The following is a 13,139-nucleotide window of genomic DNA, read 5'->3' as shown; positions in this document are numbered from 1 at the left end:
GTCCTAGAGCAGATACTGGGTTCATTGAGGAAGTTGGATATGTTCGGGAGGTAGGTGACACTAACCACTCTTGTTCAGACTGTGTTGATCGAGGGAGTGACTGTATACACTGCGATGTGGCCAGGGTTGAGGTCCTGGACACTGCTGACTTCAACTAAGTGACAGGTGTTGGGTAAAGAGTGGCAAGCGTGGCATTTTGAGGAGCCCTGCAGCAGTGTTTTTTTTACAGGTTACATCCAAAAATATATCCATGAAGTGGGGCAGGAAGCCCAAGCTACCCCTTCGAAGCAAAGGATCAGAGGGCTATAGTTCAGGAATTTATTTCCAAAAGACAGTCTATGCACCCCAGCTCGGAAACGAGTTGCTAGAGTTTGGACACTGTGGCGAAAGTTTGCCCAAAAAGAAAACATGCACTGGACTTTCGTAGTGCATGACCCTACACACGGCACAGACCCTGCCAGGAGGCTTTGTTTGGAACAAGCCCATTCAAGTACTGCCATTTGGGAGATGCTGGTGACTGAGTCCTCTGAATTGAATAGTTTCCTTGGTTGTCGGGACCCAGAATGCTTTGAGAGCTCATTTTAAAAGGCCTCTATTTCTTGACACGCCACTGTGGTCTGAAACTTCCAGGCTTCTAAACATTTCCTCCCCAGGCACAGACATAATCCTGTAACTTTGAGCCTTTTCTGTTCTCCAAGTAGCACTGAGAGATCGCAGCATCTTCAGTTTCCACACTGAAATTATCTAATTAAAAATCTTCCAGAAAACAGCTTTTGAAGTTTCCAGAAAGCAACAGATCTTTGCTAAAGTCTGGAGCGGAGCCAGAAAACTCAACTGATGCGTCTTGAAATTCCTCATTAGACAACACATCAATGTCTGAAATCAAAGCCCCTTTTCATGGCACATTCATAGATAAAAAACTCATAATGCTGCTCCGGCACATAAATGGAGCTCTTTATTTTCATGACCTGATAAGCGACTGCTGCATCATGCAAATGTAAGGATGGAGGGTTTTTTTTTCCTCCTCTCGACTGTTCGGGCGGGTGAAGTCATGCTAGTGCTGTGCTTAAATAGAAATCCTTGCTATGCTGATGAGGTTTTAAAAAGGAATGGCTCATATAATGGGCTGATCCTGGGTGACTTATCCAAATCCCTCACTCATCTTCTTTTATTGCAGTTCGCTTTGTCCCTACTGGCTGTTCTACACACGAGAGAGCATCTTAGTTCACTGCCTGCAGACCTGATGACTGGCTTCCACCTGGTGCCAAAAGTATAGTCATTAGATTTGCCATTTTTAAACTTCAACATTTGTCATCAGTTTTCACACTCAAGCGCTGTCGCGATGATTGAACGGCTTTCAAGAGATATAGATAACCGGCCAGTAAGCAGGTACGAGCAGAAACCTGGAACGGATGCAGAAGCCTGGGGCGCAACACTGAAATTAAAAGCTGGAAGTAACAAGGGGTCTGAAAGAGAGTTCACTGCAGCAGTCATGCACTGACACGAGTGAGGCAGGGTTTCATGCTGCAGAAGGGGATTGGAGACAGGTGCGGCCTTGGCCCCTCCATCTTCCACATGCATATCTCAAAATATAGTGGCCTATGACTAGTTTGTTGCTTGAGATCTGCCTCCAAAATAGATGCAGAAAAGTACTAGATTAGGTGTTCAGATTTGATGAAGTGAGGGGAAGTACTGTACTGTTGTATAAAACCATTTGCATCTTTGCTAACATAAGCTCTCATCGTAAGCTATGGAAGTTGACAAGGAGAGATTGCGCAAGCTGCAGGGGTGTTATACCCGATTTCGACCTCCACCAGCTCTGCTTCCACTGTTTGGGATCGCAGCACCATGCCACAGATTGTGAGGCCTCTCAGGCTACTAATAGAGCGCTGCGATTGTCTTACAGGGAACCGAACCGATCCGTATCTCCTGCTTCCAAGTCTTGGGATGAATATGATGAGAGTGACACCAGGCACTGCTATGAGGTGGATCCGGGGACTCTGTTCCCAGAGGTGGCGGAGTCAAGCAGGTTCCCGCTTGAGCTTCTTGCGCGCCTCATGGCATCCGCCTCCCAACGTATGGAAGTTGAGCTCCCTCAACACTACCGCAGTATATGGCTCCAGTGTGCGCCGCTCTCAGCCGAGCATAAGCGGATCCTCGTGGTTGTCTCGATCACCGACTCTCTGGAGATGGTGGAGAGAGTACAGGCCCCCAACACACACACACAGCTGCTGATCATCGCCACTCTTCGCGGAGAGACCTGTCGGCTGCTCCCACCTCCACTCCCGGCCCTGTGTGTAGAAAGAACTTTCTCTGCGTCTAAATCAAATGCTGATATGAATTAAAATAAGAAGAATTACTTTGGTCGGGTCTGTTTCTTCTTTGCCAAAAATTAGGGTTTAATCGGCCGCCAAGTTCTCTTCTGGTGCCGGTCAGTGTTCATTTGAGTGGCACCTGAAGGAGGGAGGGTCCGCTCCTGCGCTCAGGGCACCTGTCTCCTCACCTGCTCATATGGCTCAAGAAGATAGTCAGGGATACGCCCTTCAGTTTCACCGTCAACCTCCCAAGTTCCACGGCATCACGTGGACCCGCGTGAACTCGGAGAACCAGAGGTCATGTCTGTTGGAGGAGGTCCGCACTCAAGAGTGAATCGAGCTAGTGCCAAAGCAGTCCTCCCAAACCGAGTTTTACTCCAGGTACCTGAAAAGACAGGAGAGTGGAGACCTGTTCATGACCAGAAAACAGTTCCGGATGTTGACTACCAGGAGACTTCTGGAGTGCGTCACAGTGGTACACTGGATGACCTCCATAGATCTCACAGACACCTACTTCCTCATCCCGGTTTGGCCAAGTCACAGAGGGTCCAGAGGGTCAGGTGTATCAGTACACACGCCAACCCTTTGGCTACTCTAGCGCTCGAACCACTAAGGAGACAGGGTCCGCGGATTCTGACATACTGGCTGATTCTAGCCAGGTCCAGAAAGGAGTTACGAGCGCACCCCATCACAATGCAATTCATCGCGCTGTTGGGGTTCGAATAAACCTCCAGAAAAGCACACTGAGTCCCAGTCAGAGCATGACCTTCCTGGGGCATGCTGGACTCAGTCTCGGGTCAGGCCCGCCTTTCCCCAGCCAGCTGACATAGTCTATTCTGAACGCCGGCCCAGCGGGGGTCCCTGCTCACGCAGTGGTGTCTCTCCTGGGACGTCCTCTCAGAATGTGGCGGGTTCGGACTTCGAGACAAACCTCGATGACAAGGTACTCCGCACAATTAAAAAACGCAAGAGCTCTATACTGCAAAAATCCGCGTTTTTGAAAAATGGTGTGCAGAGCATTTCCCCTTTCTCAATCCATTAGCTCATGTCTTTAACAGTTCCTTTTGGACAGAGGTAGAGCCGTATCCACGATCAGGGTCTTCCTAGCTGCTATTTCGGCGAGAAGTGACTTTGTGGATCAGACGTAAAACTTCAGAAACCCGCCAGTGGCATGCTTCCTGAAGGGAGCTGGCAGAACAGTTTTCCCCCAGTGGGAGCACCAGGTAGTTTTGGATGCCCTGACTGATGGCACCTTTCGAGCATCTGGAACAGGCCTCCTTGGACGTTCTGTCATTAAAAACATCGCTACTACTGGCAGCAACAATGGCTAAGGGGGTCAGCGATGTGCCCGGTCTGTTAACCCAGACTGCATTTCTTTTGGTGTTGATGGCTCCTCAGTCACCCTCCATCCCAATCCATCCTTCCAACCCCAAGTTATTTCTTCCTCCTACAGATCCAGGTGCATCAGTTTGAGGGCCTTCATGCCACCTCCACGAGGATGCGTCACAGGCTTGCCTGCACTGTGTCTAGTGAGGGCACTGGATTGCTAATTAAGAAGGGTGAAAGGCTTTAGACGGTCAGAGAGTCTCCTTATCTGCTGTGACGGCTGTCAGCAGGGGGCAGCACTCTACTCAGCGTCTTTCTTCCTGGCTGAGGTAGGCCATCTGCCTGGCTTACGAGTCAGCGGGAGAGCCTGTCCCGGAGGGCATTCGGGCACACTGTACCTGTAGTGCGGCTTCCTCCACTGCCCTGCTGTGAGGAGTGCCAATGGAAGAGATCTGTTCCGCAGCCTCCAACTTTGTCAGGGCCTATCTTGTGGATGTGTCAGCGAACTCCATGGCCCATTCCATCCTCCGTGGAGCTCCGTCCAGGCACCTGCAGGACTGATGAGGCCCATGCTCTTGAGGTACAATCCTTCACCTTATGACTAACTGAGGGAGGTGGATGCTGAGATCACAGAGCCAGCATCATATCCACCTTTCCCTCACTATAATTTGTTCTCTCCACAGCTAAGGTACACATGTCGTCTTACAAACCCCTGGTCTGGGAAGATAAGACCAGAATTCCCTGTTGGACACCTCCTTCCATCATATTAAGCCACTTGAACCTTTTTACAGTGTTGTATTGGTAACAGGTTAGTGGCTCAGCGACACCTCGCTCGCCTTCATTTGTGGGACTCATGATGGACAGGACATGGTCAATTCTCCTTTTTGGGGTTTGTTTCTTACAGGCCAAGGACACTGTTGTAGAATCAGGTTCTTGGGTCATCTTGAGCCTGCATTTGTTCCAAGCTTTGGTTCACTATCCCTCTCCATCACAGGCGCCACCCTGGTACTCTAGAGAGGGTTGGCCTCTCCCTGAGGTTCATGGAGGAGGCTTGTATAGCGTTAACCAAGCTTCTTGCAGTCACCCCTGAATGCTGTTGTAGATTCAGGCGTCCAGCTTCAGAGTGCATGTTCTGCAAGCTAATTCCATTCCTTCTCTCCTTTTTCCCCCTCACTTGGAGTTAGGTTGCATAACGGAAAGCCCCTTTATAGGACGTTAGTCTGCCCCCATTGGGTGGAGAGTTCATGTTTGTTTTTTCCTTTAGTGCTGGAGGAATATCCAATAGCGAAGCCTCACTAGAGGGCTTCGCACACTTCGGAGAACAACGATTACACTAGGTAAGTTTCCAACCTTTATACAAAGAATTCACTCCTGGAAACGAGGCTTTTCAAAAACAGTAGTAGAGAAAGACCGTGAAAAAAAATAAAGTGGTTGCATACAGGAGTCGAGCCAATCCAGGCTACCATGGCGTCATATTGACGTTGGTTAGACTTTTGCGTCCCCTTCTGATGTCTAAGCTGAAGGCTGTCTTCTGTGTCAGACGCAAAAGTCCATTTTCCCCAATGTCAACATATCACGCCATGGGAGTGAGGATGGCTTGAGTTAGCAGTAGATGTTACAGTATGCGATGGAACATGGACTCAGGTCAAAACTGCAAGCGCCACGGATTCCTTAGGAATAGCACCAGAATTTCTGTTGGTACATGCTTTTTGCATTTCCAAATACAGATGCTCTATTAAAAAGGAAGGGCAGACAGGTGGCTGCTGTTGCCAATTTTGGGATTCTGATTGGCTAACATGGGCTTCAGCTTCGCGTTACACTGCCACCTACAGTTTTGGAATGTCCTGGTAGCAGACATGCATGGTTTGATGTCAAAATAATGCTTTCGGTAAACAGTTCAGGTCGCACAGAATTCTTTTTGGAGGGTAAATTATCTGGCTACATCCAAATGTGGTGCGAGAGAGCAGTGAGACACTCGATCCGTGAGATCCATATTGACACGTCAGCTACGAAAACAATACTGAAGTCATTTTGACTCCGTCCATCTTCACTGTCAGACAAAGATAACAAATGAAACGGCTCCAAGAAAGCCACTTAATATTCCTGGCCTGATTGTGCAGGAATTCATCAGCACGACTTATCTTTGAATCTCACTGTGGGCTGCAATATCATGAATAAATCCATTTTTTCACAACATATCTGCCTGATTCAATTACATTATTCCCGGCAAGACCACTGGTAAATTCCTCATTGTGTCGTATCTCTTATTCCAATTTTAAATGAGGCTTATGGGACCCCAGCAGCAGTTCAGTCACTAAATTAAGGATAATTACAACACCTCCAGTTTATTAATCTCATTTGTCAGATCTCCTCTCCCAATTTCAAGGCGAATTGTTGCCAACACACAAAGCACAAATGCTGTGAAGTGCGCCCTGAGAGGCTGAGACTTTTTCAGTCCTGCTGTTTTGATACTGATAAAACACGTTTTGTTGTGTCTTGATGACTTTGAAGTAGGAGAGCTACCTGTGTGCTCCAGAAATAAACAGAGAGGAAGTGTTCTCATATACAAGAACCATACATTAAACACCTGAAAGAAAGAAAAATAGTCTGCCTTCGCCAAAAGCAGCTTAAAATCACAGCATCCTCTGCCAGTAATTGGGTCCCAGGCAGGATGATAATAGCATTAAAACTCTCGCACCTAACCAAGTGCCACTTTATTGAGCTGTTGCTGCAGTTGTCAAACTTTTTCTTCCAATAAAATAAGCCCGGCCCTTTTCTCCCACCGCTCATTAAACCAAAGTGATTTATTCTACTGTGATAGTATGTGACGTTCCTGTTGTGAGAGGACAACGGGAGGCAAGATTTAAAAGAGAATTACAGATAGTTTTGCATGGCAGCTCTGTGTTTTATCACAGCCCAGAAATCTAATTCCAGTGAAAAAATTAAGTCAAAATTCAACAGTCTTTACATCTTTTGTCCAACTAGAGATAGAAATCCCATACAGATGTCATGACTGCTATTTCTTTGAAGCATAGTCATGTATCTGCAAACAAGGTCGAACCATTCAAGGCAGAAACTGAGTTGAAATGGAGAAGTGACAACAGAAACACAAACAACAGAAGACATTGACACTAACATGTGACACAACATTTCTCAGACTGACTGTGGCTTCATGAGATGATCAGGCAGACTGAGGCAGGCCTTTATGTTGTGGCAGGTGATTGGATGATTCGAGGCAGGTGTGAGCTGAATCTCTGCAGCCGTGCTGCTTCAAAATTCATTTTGTTTGAATACAAAACATTGTTTTTATTTTTTATTGCAAAAGTTATTTTTTAATGTTGATGTTTTTTCAATGTTGGTATTGGATGAGTTATTACTTTCTAAAAGATGATATTGAGTCTATTTTTTGTCAATTATTCTCCTTCGAAAATGCCTAGTGTTCATAGTTTTTATCTTAGTTATTTTTTTATATATTTGATTCAACGTTAAGAACTTTCTTTTTTTTTTCAATTAACTCCTCATGGGTTTGCGACAATCCCGTTTTCTTTGTTTCAATATTTTTATTGAAAACATGAACTCGCGTCTTGATGTCCAACATATTATGCTATTAGTTTGTTTTTTTCCTTTTACATAGATACACACACACCCTCAACCAACCACCTACCCACCATTAAAACATCATCCAAATATATGGAGAGAATGGTGGTCGAGGATATCATCGACCGCTCTCAATGTGTACAATATAAATGTAATGAAAAGGGTTGAAAGGAAGAAAACAACATCTCTCAGCCACACCTTCCAACACAAAAGCAGGCGGCGTCTCGCAATTAAAGAGGTAAATCTAAAGACTGTTTTATGAGCAGAGCTTAGGTTTATTTATCTCGGCCTGGGTTCCTGAGATTGCGATGAGGGGCAAAACTGGATGAGAAATCCCCAAACAGTGGATATTGTTTGAAAATAATTGAGCCAGCATGTGTGTAGTTTAGGACATGAGAAGAACATATGACCCAAACGGCAATATACTATGATACTATTATGTACTGTTGAGACATCTATCACATTTATCTTCTGTTTCTGGCGATATCTGTCACAGCCTTAACTTTGAAAAATGAATCCAATAAACTACTTTAAAATAAATAATGGAAAATTAAACGCGGGACTGGACAGGACTGAATGAATGCCACCAACTACTTTCTCTCACCAGGTGCTGCAAAGTTGCATTCCCAAGTCCTTCTCCCAGGCATTTTTCACTTTCAAATATGATTCATCTCGGAGACCTGACGTCTGGACAGATTATGGACGAGGAGCACATATCGGGATGAGAAGTTTCGACAGTTATCCAAATTACAGTCTGTATACAGATCAACGACATGATGTTACGCCATATGCAAAAGCTGAGTCCTGAGTCGACGGAAGAAATAGGTCTTTTCTACATATGGGGCCTGAAGGTGACAAGGCCAAACAGTTAGTACTTTTCCTGAATTGATATGACATTTTAACTGGGTTAAAAAAAAAGGTTTTTGAAATACAGTGAAAGTTTGGTTGGAAGAGAGGACAAAATTGAGGCTGGCAGAGAAGATGACAGTGGACAATGCCTTTTTATGTGTGAACCCCCCTCATTGAAGTAGCAATATGGAGCGCATGAAAGACTTCACCTGAACGATCACAGCTCATAAACAGTCGATTGTTCGTGATATAAGGTGTCGCGTTTTACATCCAGGTGACGTTTTGGGTCGGCCTTCCCTGCCGCCTGAGGTCACCTTGTTGGTAAAAACAGTGAGGTTTCTGTTTCCGACACCATCATCCGCCGTCTTGCTCCCAGGCCGTGACAAAACTGCACCTCTTTAATGACTGCAGGTTTATATAACTGGTCAAGACACCTTGTTTTCAGGATTTATCAACATCAGCTTTTTTGCTGGATGTATTTTGGCAGAGCTGTGAAGTTATTTTGCATTCAGCAGGAGTCCTCTCTGGTCACTGCCTCTCTGCCAGCCCTGCTAGATATAATGCATATGTAGCAGCACTTTGAAAGATCGCACTTTTATCAGAGGTGATGTCGCTTTCCCCAACTTTACTTTGTTTTTTGTGCTTCTGGAAAGAACATATTCAAATGTAAAAGTTACACAATGAATTACTTTCCTAATATCCCAGCGACTTTCAAACCAGAATCAGCTCTTTTGGGGCAATAACATTGAGCTGAAAGAAAGATAATAAATTAACTGATGTCACAACTGGATGACAACAACACAATGCCTGCTTACCATTCATCTGTTAGCCAGCTCCAAACCTTCAGTCTTGTCTTTTCCAAACCCGAGTATGTGTGTCCGTTTCAGTTCGGGTTATTCTGAAGGACGACATGGGACACAGAATGTTTCTAAGCCTGGATTCAAAGGGTGTGAAGCACAAACTTTAAAGCAGAGTCTTTTTCCTTGCCTCTATTTGGTGCCTTATTCCGCCTTAACAGAATGGATAATATTACTGCTGCGCTCAGCATGTGTTGACTCCTCAAGCTCATCGGCGAAATAAGACGAATCCCTTGAATGTGACCTACATTGTGTACCTAGATAGTTACTTCTTAATTAACTCTTTTCTGTTCGTTTGTATCAGCGAGAATTGCTGCTCTCAATCCAAAGACTGGGTTTGTGCTGTTTAAACGCCGCTCAGGACTGATGTTGATGGCCAGGCGGACTGGGAGAGGCTGGAGCAATTTCAAGGCCTCCCGCTGTTCACCGGCTCCCTTGAATTTGTCACTGTGATCCTAATTCACTTTGCAGTACTTCTTTGTTTTGGCTACTGTTTACTACAATTCCATTTAGAAAAACCATTTAGTTCTCCGTCTGTTTTCACTTCCTCAGTGAAGCACCGATGCCTGGGTTTCAGTCCTGCCAGCAACTGCATCCATGCCAACCCCTCCACATCAGAATCAGAAAATTCATCGCCTCCCTGTTACGACACAGTTCTTGCAGGCAGCTGTTAGCCATGTTAGCCACACTTAACCATCAAGTTTAATCTGGGCTGGTTCCATTAAGTATTAAACTGTCATGTCATCTAAGAAAGACACATTAAACAGTTAGACCTTTAACCCAGGCTACGGATGCAGTCACGCAAAAATATGAAATGAAAACTCATTTACAGTCGTACCCCATCCACCCGTGGCTGTAATATAATACACTTCTGCTTTCTTGTAGTGCGGCATGCTGTAGAAACTGAGACATTGAGAATATTTGCTACATATTATTTTCTTACCCATTCAATGAGACACAGCAACTCCTCCATTTCAGGCTCTTCTTCTTCAGAAGGACTGGACATATGATATACTGCCAGTTGCCACGAGAAGGATTTGAACCTTCAACACCTATGACTTCCTCAACTTTTTTTCGGACATCCATTTCAGCATCCGTGATGGGGTTGCGGTTAGTGTGAATGGCTCACGACCAGAAAGTTGCCAGTTAGGTTCCTGCACCCACAGTTATCTGTGTGCTAGCCTTCCACAGATCAACTAGATACAGAGGTCGACAGAGTACTTAAAGTAGAGCACAGAATAGGCAAGCCTATGCAAATTTTAATTTTCATAAACTGTGGATAAAACAAATTCAATAGAATTTCGCTTCCTTAAACTACCATAAAATACATTGTGTTTCTGATAAAGCTCTCATACCACTGCCATCTTGGGACGAACACTGGTTCGCTGTGCTGTGAAGCGGAGAAAGTAGTGGTGATATCTGTAAATAATGAGGGTCAGTCAACGGTCTTTGAGGAAGAAGAGCTGGTTCCTGTAAATGAAGGACTTATTCTCATTCAAACCAAGTTGCGCGATCGTTGTGTCTGGACGTAAAGGATCAGACGGCAACCCTGAACGGTAATGTAAATCTCTCACACGTAGGGTCTGCAGTACAAAACACAAGTTTAGGTAAACAGTGGTACTTAGTCACGCCTTCTTGCCGCTGTTCTTTCTCTACACTGTTCTGATAGCTTCTTCCCACTGTTTTGGATTGTGTTGCTATAATCCTTTTTGCTGTTTACATTCAAAGGGCCTCTCTTCTCACCTATTCCTTATGACGCTCTTCACCTTTGGATGCGAAGAATGGCACCAGTAGCACATCCAGCAGCCAAGAGACAGTTTTGCGCTTCTCCTCTGATACTGAAGCTGAAAGGTGTTTTTACCTGCCTTCTATTGATGACATCACAAAGGCTTGTTTCCAGTCTCTGGCACCACTGCTCTGACTTTGGTTGGCTTAGATGTGGTTTTACACATATTTGGCATTGTAATTTGCCAGAACCAGACACTATATGATCATTTCATGATGCATATTTGTGCATTGTTCCAGGCACTTCTCTTTATTTAGTTCAACTTGAATGTAAATATGTAAATACATATCTCCATATAATGTTGCGGGAGGAGATTTCCCGCTCCTGAGCTAAGAACAAACATTGATTTTTGCTTTGCTCCAACTTGTTCTGCAGTGTGTGTAATAAAGGAACCTGCATTATCAGGAGAACCAGGGGATTGATATTTTAATGACACTGATCTCTTGTTACTGAGAGCCTGGCTGTTTATACAGAGCGCATAAGTGTGTTGTGCCTCATAATTGCTTTTACCTTCTGTGGATTTAGGAAGGTAAAGCGCGGAGGGACCATGGATTTTCTCACAGGGAAGATGACCAGCTGGGATGAAAGTTTGTGGGCAGATAAATCAGTAAAGGTCAAAACCTCCTCCACTCCAGAAGCTCAATTAGAGCTGGTCCAGAAGTCTGGGGTCTCAGGAGCACTCAAGCAACGTGCCGCTAATCCCAGCCCCCCTGTTTCCCACCAGTCGTGTGTCAGATAGCTAAGCAGAGAGAAGGCGAGTGGGAGAAAGATTCACTGGCTGGCTCTCACGCTGTTTACTATTTTTCATAGTGCACAGTGATGCTGACATATGCAGCGGGATTCTCTACTGCGGTTAGAGCCTCGCTGACACATCCTCTATGTGAGTCATGCCTTCCTTGATAGTAACCCTATGGAGTTCAGCTTTTACTCCAGTTTTATTAGAAACGAAATCCATTCAATATTTAAAAAGCCGCTGGAGTGCACAGGAATCTGGCCGAGATATGAATCTTGTGATGAATAATTGAAATGGAACAGTTTATTAAGACGGGCCTCGGCTAAGTTTATGTTACACGCCTGCATCCTGGTTGCATGGAAAACGCTGCGACTCTACCTCCATGTGCATGATAAATGTCTGCAATGCATCACCAGGGCCACACCGTGTGACAGCATTCTAATATCACAGATCTGGCTGCTGCTTCCCATTCACACATCGACAACCATTAAGCTGTGGACAGGTTTTTAGGGTCACAACAATAACTCATGGACATGTTTTTCTTTAGTAATCCCACTGACGGTGTGACCTCTCTCAGCTTTTGTTTAGGCCTCTACAGTCACCTTTTTTATGAGTAGCCTGAACATAGTCTTTATTAACGGCACCTAAGAGTAAATACAAATACAGTGGTACCTCGGTTTTCGAACGTCCCGGAATTTGAACAAATCGGAGTTCAAACAAAAAATTGCTTTTTGCTTCGGATTTTGAATGAAAATCCAGAACTCGAACGCCCCCGAAAAAAGCTGGAAAAAACATAACGTGCGCGGACCGATCAGTTGACCCATGACGCACTTTGTTATTGTGTATAACGCAGCCTCTGTGTGCAGACGTGTCCCGTTAGCGACATTTACTGACTGTTTTTTCCTCATATTGAGGTGTAAAACCTTTCCTGTCTCCAGTAGAGTGTCACAGGGGAGGTGCTCGCTCTCCCCACCTCCCAGGCTGGAGCGCGCACTCCAGGGTTTGATGTCCTGTTGTTGGCTGGAGCTCGGACAGGGATGAGGCGAGTCTCGGACAGAGTGTTACTTGGTCTATGACTTTGTCACAGCCCAACTGCACAGAATCGCACATTCAGAGCTGGACACGCACTGGGCACCTCTTCACTTCTGGAGAGACGTCACTCACTCGGCAACCCCTCCCACATGCAGCGGCCACACACATAGAGGAACAGCACACCTGCAGCAGACACTCTACATTCACTCCTACAAAAGCCTATTTTAAGGCTTGGAATGCATTATTTCTTTTTCCATTAATTGTAATGGGAAAAATTCAGATTTCGAACAAATCGCTTCTCGAACGGCCGTCTAGAACAGATTGTGGTCGAGAACCGAGGTACCACTGTGTATAATATATATATATATATATATATATATATATATATATATATATATATATATATATATATATATATATATATATATTATATATATATATATATATAATCTCATTTCATTTCTTTTCGTCATACATATATCCTCCTCTATTTCTATCCCCTGTTTTTCTGGCCACCTGCCACAGCCCATATAGAATTGCCTCCCTCCAGCTCCTTGTCAATTTCTTTGCCTGCTCCCAGGTTGCTGTCTGTTTGCGTCTTTGTTGTCTCCAGGTCACAGCTTCAAAGATTGTTCCTGAGATGA

The 13,139-nt window shown here is 44.9% G+C and overlaps 1 long non-coding RNA gene across 1 annotated transcript; it reads right to left on the bottom strand.

Annotated features, from left to right (window-relative positions):
- Positions 1 to 8,071: 8,071 nt before the first annotated feature.
- Positions 8,072 to 10,725, bottom strand: LOC128765229 (uncharacterized). Its single transcript, XR_008415837.1, has 3 exons — positions 10,300 to 10,725; positions 8,903 to 8,985; positions 8,072 to 8,837 (listed from the first exon to the last, which is right to left on the bottom strand). It is a non-coding gene; the product is annotated as an uncharacterized LOC128765229 (long non-coding RNA).
- Between the last annotated feature and the right edge of the window lie 2,414 nt (positions 10,726 to 13,139).

The sequence above is a fragment of the Synchiropus splendidus genome, chromosome 9 (genome assembly GCF_027744825.2).
Source record: "Synchiropus splendidus isolate RoL2022-P1 chromosome 9, RoL_Sspl_1.0, whole genome shotgun sequence".
NCBI lineage: Eukaryota > Metazoa > Chordata > Actinopteri > Syngnathiformes > Callionymidae > Synchiropus > Synchiropus splendidus.
This window is presented reverse-complemented; position numbering and strand designations above follow the sequence as displayed.